A 12,515-nucleotide genomic window follows, 5' to 3' on the forward strand; every position below is an offset into this window, starting at 1 on the left:
ATGAACCCTTAATAATTTATAAATTATTATTTTATCTTATCTCACACTGCCCAGCATTTCCCTTCACCCATTTTTTCTTTTGCCCATACCACAGGGAGGAGGTTATATGTAGATCCTTGTGATCGATTCCCCCTTTCTACACCCCCTTCCCTCCTTGTATAGCCACCATTAGCAAAACTTTTATAGATTCCAAAAACCACTGTGATCAAGTCAATTCTGACTCACAGAGACCCTACAGGAAAGGGTAGAACTGCCCCAGTGATGTTCCTGTAACTCCTTATAGGAGTAGAAAGCATCCTCTTTCTCCTGAGGTGAAGCTGTTGGTTTGGAACTGATGAACTTGCAGTAAGCTGCTCATTTGGTTACCACTATGCCAGAATATAGTCCCTATAATCCATCACATTTAAAAAAGTTTTTATTCAATTGTCTTTATATTGAAAAAACACACTACAAAAATTAAACTACAGACAACTCACTTGCATTAGCTGAGATTCTTGAGAAAGGACAACATTATGAAATCAAATTTAAATAGGCCTTAGAATAAGAAAGATCTTCATTTCAGTTCTTCCAATGCTATTTAACCTTGATCAACCTGGATATTGCAAATGGTTAATAGAATTGGCTGCAAACTTTTTTGTTGGAAGCTTGAGTTTACCTAATGGCACCTCTGAAAAAGTGTGAGACACACTACTTTGAAGGACTCAGCTGTTGGAAAACCTATGGAGGACAATTCTACTGTGAGACACGTACGTTCACCATGAATCCAAACTGATGAATTAGCAATTTTTATTCTTTCTGTTTAAAAAACAATAGTACCTTAGTTTTTTCCCTGGAAAAGTAGATCATTCGTATTTTTCACATAGTCAAATGGGCCCATTTGAATTGTGGTCTTGGTGAAAAATCATGAAGATAGCACAGATTGCCAAAAGAACAAATCTGTCTTGGAATACAGTCAGTCAGAATGCTTATTAGAAGCAGGTTGGTTAGAAGTTGTCTACCTTATGTTGGGCACATTATTGGGAAGGGTCAATCCCTGAAAAGGGACATCATACTTAGTAAAACAGGTCAGTAACCGAGGTCTTTAAAGAGATAGCTTAGCAGTGGATGCAACAAGGGGCTCAAACAGAGCAACCAGACAGAGTTGTGTTCTGTTATACGTGGAGTCCCTGTGAGCTGAACCCAACTCAGTGATATAGCAACAAGAATATAAAACTCCAAACCAAATCCACTGTCATCCAGTCCATTCTGATTTGTAGTGACCCTCTAGGACAGGCCAGAACTGCCCTGTGGGGTTTCAAGATTGTAACGCATGGTTTAAAATCCAGACTAACAGCCAACTACAAAGAAGCACTTGGCTGCCCACTCAGAGGCAGTAGTTCAGTCAGAATAAGGTTCGTCAGAGGAAGTAGCCATTGAAGACTTTATGCAGAGCTTCAAAACACTGCTAGATACTAACGGTGCCCAATTAGGGTTTGACCAAGATGATAGGTTTCTGGGGTGGTTTACCTTGGTTCTGGACTCTCAACACTGAAAGAATTCATGAAGCAGAATCACTTCTGTAAATCCAAGTAACTTTTATGAAGGAAAGGGAAGTTTCAGGTTTTACAATCTCAAAAAAGAACATGCTAACTCTGGTGTGCAAGGCCACACGATGGGGGCCATGGGAGTTTGTGGCTGAAAATGGCCATTTCAGGGAGGCAGAAAACCATGGGGAAGGACACTGCAACAGGAGTGCAGAACCAGCTTTTGGACCCGAGAGCACGCGGGCCCTGGGAGGGCCTAGCGGTGCCTACAGGCAGCACATGCAGGAGAGATTCCCACCCCACGCTTGCAGAGCACACTGGAACAAGAGAGAAGGGAGGCCTGCCAGTGGCCTGCTTTTATCCCATCCTATCCTCGCTGGCTGGGAAGGTGTGATGTAGGGGCTTGGCTGAACTTAGTGGCTGAGTTTAGGTGCACCTGTGTGATGTCATGTGCTGGTTCCCAGCATTGAGTGTGGGCCCAGGTATAGCTTCACTTTCACCACGGTGGCCTTAGTTCGTGCATGCCCACTGTGGAGTTCCTATAGGTGTCTACTTAGTGTGCCTGATTTTTTTTTCCAACTTCTTTTGTGGCATGGACAGCTCATTTTCATTAGTGTAGTCATTCGGTAGATACAAACCCTCTTTATCCCTAAGCTTGCTACGTTTCAAATAGATACTTTACAGTAAGTGGTCTTAAATGTAGGAGGTTTGCATACGTGTATGTGATTTAAGGAGTGAGGGTGTACATGGCTTAATCAAATGAGGTAAACTCTAGACATTGATTAGGTACATGAATTGTTTGCACATATTAGGCATCCCACAATTGGAAGTTGTTATCACTGTATTTTTGCTCTAATAATGGACTTTAACATATTCATGATTGTGAAGATGGCACCCATTGTGCTCACTCACTGCTGTTGAGTCTATATAGTGGCCTTACATAGCAGCAAACAGCCACATCGGGTTTCCAAGGCTAGACATCTTTAAGGAAGCAGGCTTTCACATCTTGATATCAGTAAAGATAAAGCAAATGGTAAGTTCAGACAGTTGGATTAGCAGGCAAACACTTTAACGACTATGTCACTAAGGTTTCTTAAGGATGGCCCACAATGGGACAATGTTTTGTTAGGTAGCCAGACAGGCACAGGGGATTTGGCCCACCAATGCCTTCACAGGGCCCCCATAGGAGGTTGGGAAGTTCACCACATGTGAGCGTTCAGTCCCACGAGGTTGCCAGAGGTCAGTTGTGGTCCTCAGCATGGCTTACAAGCGGTTTGGCATGCTTTCCTGAAATAGCGTATACTGTAAAACCTAAACTTCTGTTCTTCATAAAAACTCCTGTGGATTACAAACCAGGCTTCGATGTGAATTCTTATATGAAGCTAAGAACTGAGGTATTACCCACTCAAGAAACCTAACAGTTTCATTTTGTTATATATAAAATTGCCTTACATCAGAAATAACTCAATCCGCAATATCTTAACCGATCTTATAAGAAAGTTATATGCTCTGAGAATGGGGACGGATGGAAAGCCACATATTTATCTATACATACACATGTATGTGTTTAATTCAAGAATTATTTAAACATGTACACACACATACACACACACACACTCTGTTACCAGGAGAGGACTCAAAATCCCAAGGATCTCCAGTCCTTGGCTTTAGTCCTGCAGGGAAGAAAGATTTCAGGGAGGGAAAAAGTTCAGACAAGAGAAAAGGTTTGAACAAAAAAAGTGATTTTACCCCAGGGATATTTTGGAAAAGAAGTCCCAAGGGCCCTACTTAAAACTCAGTGCCATGGAGTAGGCACCAGCTTATTGCCTAGTTTCACAGTGACCCTCTCAGACAGGTCAGGCTGCCCCTGCTGATTTCCCAGATGATAACTCTTTGAGTAGACAATTCTAGAAGGTCTAGCAGAATGTAGAGACAAACTATATTCTGCTAATGGCAGATGTCCCACCAAAGGCTGGCATCCAGCTATTGTCTGGTCCTCTGTAGGGTACTTTCTCTTTCCAGGGAGATGCATGGTAGCATTTAGACTTCATGCAGTGCCCTGTCTCAGGTCTCCAACCCAAGACTCTATTCAGTCACTGTGGGGGTAATGGGAATATCCTATCTTTCTTGACTCAGCCTTTTCACTATCCCTGGTCTCTACCAGTGATAAGGAAATGTGTCTTATCTGCCCTTCACCTTTCTTTGTGCTAGAGAGGTGTGTGTACCCTGTTTCCCTGAAAGTAAGACATCCCCCGAAAATAAGACCTACTTATAGATTTGCCTCTCACTGAAATATAAGGCATCCCCCCGAAAATAAGACCTCCCTGAAAGTAAGGCCCCCCGAAGCTACCATAACTCAACTCTGGACCATAGTGGTGGGTGCTACCATACAGTTCACTGTTGGCCGCAGCACAGCCAAAGCAGACAGGAAGTGTGAGGTCTCTTTTAGTAAAACAATAAAACAATAAATGTGTACTGTATTCTTCTTCATGGAAAAATAAGACATCCCCTGAAAATAAGATCTAGCGAACCTTTGGGAGCAAAAATTACTATAAGACACTGCCTTATTTTCGGGGAAACAGGGTAGGACATGGGGGTGGGGATGATAGGCTGGTAGGGGTGTGTGCTAGAAAATGTGACCCACCCTTCTTTGTGTTGGGGGGTCTGGGAGGCACCTGGGGGTGGGGAGCTCCTGTTTTACCACACCTTATGTTACAATTTCTGCCAGGTTCCTGCCAGCTTCACCGTTTCTCCCTTTGCCAGCCTCTGTCTCCCCAACCAACACTCAGCAATTTTTTAAGTTAATCCCTTAATTTTACAAATAGAGTTTATTACTATTGTTGGTAAGAAACAAATAAAACAAAAATATTAAAGAGTTCTCAATCACTAGAAATTTATAATAATTCTTGACAACACCCAGTATGATGGAGAAAAGATATTACAACCAAAATGTTATAGATGAAGAAATGCTGATAAGGGGAGTTAGACAGCCCTAGGTATTATCTAGAAAATACATGAGTAAGACTCCATATCAGCTTCTTGGTCATAAAAATCCAATGCTCTTTTGAAAAGAATCCGTTTTTAAGTAAAGAAGCCTTATTCATATCACCCTTAGCAATAATTTTGTCTTTTTTTTCCTGAAATAAAGTCATCCTGTATCTTTTTTGTTACCTTTTCTTTTGTCTTGTTCTTCACACTTGTATAATAAGCCATTACAATACTTACCATTAAATTAAAAAGGGGGAAACATGATTGCCTAGGCTCTGAAGGTCTATAGACAATGAGTGTTTTCTGAAGCAGTGGGTAGAATGCCTTCTCTTGTTTTGATTGCTGCTTAATGGTCCTCCTCAGACACTTCCAAAATACTAATAACTAATAACAGGAGAACAGGTGGCACAGCTCATTGGAAATGCTGGAAAGGCTGAAATAGTGTTTAGTAATTACTAATTATGGCGTGTACTGGCTCGGGGAGCAGGTGCCAGGAAACCGTCAGGTTTGAATCCATGAAGATCTGTTCAGGCATGATTACTTTGTCAACATAACAATAATGCTCAAAGGAAAGTCACAGCCTTGACACTATTGTGGCTACATTCTTTTGGTTTTGTTGCCTTTGCGGTACAGTGTTTTAATTGCATGCAAATGAGATTCTTAAAGACCCTTTAGCATAAGTTTGGGAAGGAAGGAACGCCCTGAGCAGTCATACTATTAAAAATTCAGCACTGAGTTGAAAGAATATAATATTTTAAAGTTAAAAAATAGAAAAGAAGCCAATACTTTTTAAAGATATGTAGAAAATATCTACAGAGCGTTATTTCATTTTCTGTGAATTCCCTGGTATGCTTTGGGAGAGTACAAGAACATTTTAAGATGTGTTTTTAAAATAAGAAATATTATATTCTTAGTTGAGTTTTGTTTAGTGATTTTAACTGTATAAATAAAACTAAATCAATTAAAAAAATAGAAAGAACAGATGTTTGGTTCTAAGTTCTAACATAACTAAATGAAATTCAATAAATTTCCAAACCTCTTTATGCTTGAATATTTTCATTTTAATTAAAATAATAACCATTACTCAAAACTCTGAAATAAATAAAATTTTAAAAACATAAAAGGAAAGCTTTGTAAAAAAGAGAAACTGTCTTTTAAGAGTGCAGCATGTTCTCTGGTGCTTATTTATTTGTAAATCCTCATTTCGTGTCCATATTACAGATGGAAAAATGAAGAAACCAGTAAATTGTAATTGAAACCCAGCAGTTCAAAGAAAATTATATCAAAATCAGCAGAATAATGTGTCTTGGTTTTGAGGACTATAGATTAGCCACTTGTTAAAAAGGTTTTATATGTTTTTTGGAGCAAATTTTCTAAGATTATTTATTAGCTTATCCTTTTAATTTATTTTATTGTGAATTTTATCATTGTTACTTTTAATGTCTTCACAATCTAGACACACATAGAATGGAATTGAGGGCAAAACAAAACCCACTGCAAACGAGTCACTTCTGACCCATTGGACTTTGCAGGACGAAGAAGGATTAATAACTGCAGCATCACCATGCATCTAATAATAGACCAGCCTTTTAAAGGCCGGTATAAAGAATTCTTGAGAAAATGAAGAGTGTATGACTATCCCATTGATTGTTTTCTTCAATCTTTAAGTGCTTGCCTCTGGACTTAATAAAAATTTTGAAAATGGAGAGGAAAAATGTTTCAATGTTGAATGTTCAGTCAAAAAACTTACTTGCCATTCTCTAGTAAAAAGCCAGTTGCTGTCAAGTCAAACTCATGGTGATCCCTGTGTGTCAGAGTAAAATTGTGCTCCATTGAGTTTTTGATGGCTATCACCTTTCAAAAGCACATCAGTAGGCTTTTATTCTGAGAGATCTTTGAGTGGGTTTGAACCAACAATCTCTTAGTGGAGTGTTCAAATGTTTGGGTCACCCAAGAACTCTATGATTTAGTAGACAGGCTCTAACATTTTAAAGACAGTTCAGTATGATACTATAGTTTCTACCCCATGCTGTACTAACTAGAAAGAAAAATGGAGAGGAGATGTAATACCTGAAAAAGAGAAATGCAGAACTGGTCTTTTGTGATCAGGTAGTACTTGGTGCTTTACCATTGAACAAGAAAAAGTTCAGAGAACATCAACATCATAGAGCTGTCTGTGATTTTGATGGGTAAGGTAAAAACAGGAGCACTCCATAATCACACTTGGATGCAGACGAATGACAAACATTATCTCAGCCCCCAAATGCCCACCCACTTTTCTCTCAAGGTAATATGAGTGATTGCTGGTTCTTTTAAAATTGCAGCCTTAGCCTCAGTCTTGTTTTCTTTCCTCCTACAGATTTATGAAGATTTCTAGTCAAATAATTGATCTTCTGCTAATAATATTCAACTCAGAGCAAGAAAGCTACAATAAGAATGGTGTGGGGCCACATCTGATCTCCCCTAACTTCATGGAGAAAAAGAAAATCATCATCAGTATTAGCCAAGATCCATTCCTATAAGGTAGAGTTTAGACATGGTTCCAGTGTTATACCCGCTTTACCATTTCTGACACCAACACTCCCTCTCATAGCACCCTATACTTCTAAAGTGGCTTCAATAACTGGTCACAGTGGCCACACAGAACTCACAGACCACACTTAGAATTATTACATTTACTAGGGAAGTTAACAGGATACCACTTAGAATCAGAAATTTTCAGGATACAGTTCTTTGGGTTAGGAGCAATTCTTTTCATCGATGCTGGCAGGAATCTTCTCTCTAATCTTTGGTCCTTCAACATTACAAAGGCCTCAGGCACACTTTTCTCTCTAGTTCTCTGCCTCACAGATGAACAAATCTTTGAACTCTGCTCACTCAAGCAAGAGTTACCAAGCTCCTTTAGCACAGCTGATAAATGCCCCAAAGGCATGCCACTCCACTATTAACTTTAGACCAAAAGCATTTGGTTCTAGTTCCATTGATCAGCAAACCTAGCTTCCCCAATTAAGTGCCTGACATCATCCAACTCTACAAATGAGCCTCCTGGCAGAAGGCACTCAACTTTACTTGCTCTGTGGGCTAGGAAGCCTACCATTCTGCTCTGACTGAAGCCCTTGGTTCTTCTGTCTACTAGCACAGCTTCTCTCATATCACAACTCTGTTACCAAAATTGAAGATATCCAGCGCAGGGATCTCAAGGTCCAAAGTACATATTCCACTTCTGACTCTTCTTTCTGGAAAGCAGTAAGATTCCCCATTTCCACTTTTGAGATTTCTCATTTTAATCCCAATGGAATGGCAAAAATGACCAACCCCCCACCTTAGAGGCCTACATACCCTATTTTCTTGGTCCTCACCAGTCATATGGAACCCTAATGTCTCTATAAGTTAAGCATTAGACTGCTAACAGCGAGATTGATGGTTCAACTTACCTGCCACTTTGAAAAAAGAGGTTAGCAGCTCTCTTAAAGATTCACAACTTTGGAAATCCTATACAGGGTCACTATGAGTGGAAATTGACTCAATGACAATAGGGTCCAGTCATTCGGAGAGGTTACAAAGACTACAGGTAAAAGAAGTATAGTTCACTGTACCAGATCCCCTTTCGAATAAGCCTTCTCTAAAACTGCCAACCGGCTGGTCATACTGCCATCATACAGGCGTGGCTAAAAGGTATCAGCTATGCCACTGGTATTGCAAATGCTGCAAGTTCTCCCATTGTTCACAGGTTTTAGTTGAGCTTTTAGACTAAGACAGACTAGAAAGAAGTATCTGAAATTCTCTTTCTGAAAATTAGTCACTGAAAAGCCTATAGTTCACAATAGAAGATAGTCCAATACAGTGCTGAAAGCATATAGTCGCTTATGCTGAAGACAGCAGCTGCAACAATGGACTCCACCAGGCCAGTGGTCATGGAAAAGGCACAGGAGCGGCAATGTTGTAAACAGCCTTGCCAAGACTCGGAGCCAACTCAAAGACAACTAACAACCAACAAAACGATCTAACAAAGCCAAAGCTGCACAATAAATTCTAGCACTCTCTTCCTGAGAAGCCTCCAGGCTCCACTTGGTGGCTTCCTTTACTCCCGCCATGAGCAGTAAAGTCAGCACGGTTCCCTGGCGACCCTTCTCTGGAAGCATTAACATTAGGATAAGTCGCACAGGAGAGAGGCTAACAACATTTTGTTTCTGGATCTGTGCTCTGGTTACCTTCCAAAAGCTCACCCACTACCATTGAGTCAATTCCAACTCACAGTGACCTTCTTTACGGTTTCTGAGACTAAATTTTTATAAGAGAAGCATCATCTTTCCTCCACAGCGTAACTAGTGGGCTTGAGCCTTTGACCTTGCAGGGCCTCTTAATTAATTAATCCAGTAAACCATATGTTTGTTGTTTGTGCATTTCCTATTTCATAGTAAAAGTTATTTTATAACCCTGAATTGAATACAGGGATACACATCTTAGACCCTAATTAAAGTCTACCCTTCAAATAATTTACTGAGGAAAATCACATGCAAAGATCAAGAAATAAAATATTTTTAAAATGCTAACCACACATTTAGCTATTACCAGATTGAGAGAAAGAGAATAAAAGGAGCAATAGATCAGTGCTCCAAGATGTAGCAATCATTATGTCAATGCAAGTGTTCTTTTCCTTGGTTTACTCTGGCCAAACAAACTTCAACTCAAACTTTCAAATTCATAAAATTAATGAATTAAAGGCAGTTCACACACATCTGCTCAAAGCCATGATGAAGACACTATGCACTCAGTGGTTACTTCCAAGCAATGCACATGCTCCTAGCCTAGAGGAACAGCTGTAGCCTCATCGACACCTGTTTGTTCAACTTCCCAGTAGTCAGAAGTTTACCTTAACACTGAACAGGTGCTATGCATATATGCCAGCAGTACTTCGAAGCCTAAAGTTGATCACCCCAAAAGCGAGGGGGTGATCTAAGTGATCTTTGGGGGCCCTTTTAGCTCTAAACTCTCATCCACACCATGAATTATTCTCACCTGTAAGCATGTTATATCGGCAGATATCATTTTGTTAAAATTTTCAGAAAGAACTGTATTTTTACACGAAGCTGCTACTTCCCACTCTTTCATCAATTAGAGCAAGAGAACTGCTGAGGATTTATTTTCCCATTATGCAAACTGGCTTCCAACATCAAAACAGACACTTTTCCCAAAAGGGATAGCAGGGGAATGTTCAGAGTGAACATCTGTTATTGCCCTAAATTTCGATGGTCATGATACCTTCCCAGTGAGAATAATCCAGAGTATTCTATTTCAGGTTCTCAATAGAATTGTACAACTAACCACTTGGTTGACTAGTTGTCCACAGCTTTCAAGTGTGGGAAAACTTACTTCTTAAGGACACAAATAGTCTGGCTGTAGTTCTAGGAAGATCTTGTCACACCTGCTGGGCTGCAAGATTACAAGGCAAGCAGAGTGCTAGAAAAAAGACTTATAAAAAAACTAAATAAATCATACATCAATATGGTACATATTGATGTATTTTCAAGTTGCATCATTATTCATGCTAAAAAATATTTGTTTCTTACCTGTTACTAGAGAGTCCAAGATGAATAAGAGGAAGGCTTCAAAAAGTTTATGGAAAATTGAATCAAAAGATAATGTATGTTTCCCACAAACTTTTTGAAGCCTCCTAATATAATGACAGCTATTGATTTAAAAATTGTGTTCTGTTTGCATTATCCAGAAGGAGTTCTGGCAATACTTTTGATTATGAAGTACAAGATCAGCAGTTCAAACTCCCCAGCCACTCCACAGAGAAAGATGAAGCTGTCTGTTCCTATAAAGATTTACAGTCTCAGAAACTCTAAGTAGGCTCTCTATGAGACAGAATCAACTAGATGGCAGTAGTTTTAGCATAATGTAGATAATCTGTAGATGGTGCAAATGGCCCTACCCAGAGGTACCATGGAAGAGAGACGTGCCAATCAGTTGCATCAAGATTATAGCTGAGAAAATTTTCTGGAGCAGGCCTACTCTGTAACATGGGTTGGCATCTTCTTGATGATGAGATTGTGTGTTTTGGCTTACATAGTGTAGAGACTTTACTAAGAAAAGACTGCTCCTCTATGGACTATATTTACTAGCCTATCGAGATAGCTATCTGATAGATATCTGAGCAACTTCTAGGTAGTTTTGTAATCTCTATTCAGATTTAGTCAAAGGAATATTTTAGAGTAGACCAACCTCTTACAATCATGGAGTCAGACATATTTCATGGTAGTATGCTCACCTCTGGAACAGCCATGACCTCAGCAGCCAGATCCATGCAGAGAGCAGGAGGAGGAGAGGGGAGAGGAGAGAGCATATGCTCTTTTTTTTCTGACCAAGGCCTACGTATATTTAGGGGTGTGAAATTCCCCCTGATTATAGGTAACCAAATACGTAACAGGAAGGGGCTATACAAGAGGCATACGCATCATAGGAAGGGGATGAGCTAGGGTTGTACATGCAACAGGAATGGAGGGATTAAGGCTACACATGTGACAAGATGGGTGGACCCTAGACTCAAGATGGCAGTCTAATCCTGGTAATCATTGAGTGGGCTCAACCTTGCCTGTAGGCCAGCGGTTCTCAACTTGTGGGTCACGGTCCCTTTGGGGGTCGAATGACCCTTTTGAAGGTGTTGCCCGATTCATAACAGTAGCAAAATTTCAGTTATGAAGTAGCAAAGAAAATAATTTTATGCTTGGGGGGCTCACCACAACTGTATTAAAGGGTTGCAGCATTAGGAAGGTTGAGGACCATTGCTCTAGGCTCTCCTTCAAGGAAACAATCCACTACCCTTATCAGAAGGGAGTGGGCTCTACTTAGGGTTGGACAGACTATAGAGTCTGATTGCTTTAGATGGCTGATAACCCTCAGGGAGAATAACTTCTAAGCAGCTTGCGTTGACCTCCAAGTGTACAGTCGTTTACCATGTGTAGCAAACAGCGTCTTAGGTTTGGCATATATTTGGGCGAGACAACCTGGGGAAAAACTCTTTTGCATCCCTCAGAATATTATCAGACTGTGGTAGAAGAACATTGCAAACACTAAGGGAACTCAGAAATAGGGAATCCTGTATTTCTCTAAACTCTATGAGATAGATAGAATTATACTGTTTTACAGATTAAAAAATAAATCTAAAGGTAATATACTGAGGTGGTTAGCTTTTATGTCAACATGTACCTGTGTGGAGGGTGGGGTGTGATCCAGCCTATTAATCACACTACAGTCTAATGATGCCTCCTTGGGGATATGAACTTTTATATGAGAAAGACAGTGAAGAACTTCTTCTCCTTTCTGTTGTCCTTCACTTTCAGTTTTTCTGAGATTCTGTGTCTCCATTGGTGGCCCCACATGGGTTTCTGATCCAGGGAGTAAATCTCCCATCTGTCAGCATCCTTCCATGTTCCCACTGACCTAGGATCTATCCTAGTCTGCACTCACCAGCCTGTGATCTCCCTGCATCTTGCTTCACCTTTCTGATTCATAGGCTTTTGGCTACAGGCATCTGAAGAGGCCTCCAGCTATCATCGGACCCATGGCCTTGAGTTAGGCTGGTGTGGGATGCTTTCTCAATATAAAATTATTGTTGTTAGGAGATGCCATTGAGATAGTTTTGACTCAGTGACACTGAACAGAACAGAAAGACAACACTGCACTGTCCTGCACCATCCTCACAATTATTCCTGTGCCTGAGCCCATTGTTGTAGCCATTGTGTCAGTCCATTTCCACAAGGGCCTTGTTCTTTTTCAGTGCCCTCTACTTTAAAAAGCAAGATGTCTGGCTCAAGGGTCTCTCCTGACAATATGCCCAAAGTAGGTGAGTTAGTTAATTGTGCCAACCTGGCCAATAATCACATGTGGGGCTAATTGAAAGGCAGAGGGATAAATGGGTGGTGAGCCTCGCCTTTCTAGTTCTTGGGTCTCTTGCTATGTGATGGTCGCACCAGGATGCAGCTGCCTTAGCAGTTCCCT

Source organism: Echinops telfairi, unplaced genomic scaffold, assembly GCF_000313985.2.
Source record: "Echinops telfairi isolate 266 unplaced genomic scaffold, ASM31398v2 ScPeMD7_9;HRSCAF=40, whole genome shotgun sequence".
Classification (NCBI taxonomy): domain Eukaryota; kingdom Metazoa; phylum Chordata; class Mammalia; order Afrosoricida; family Tenrecidae; genus Echinops; species Echinops telfairi.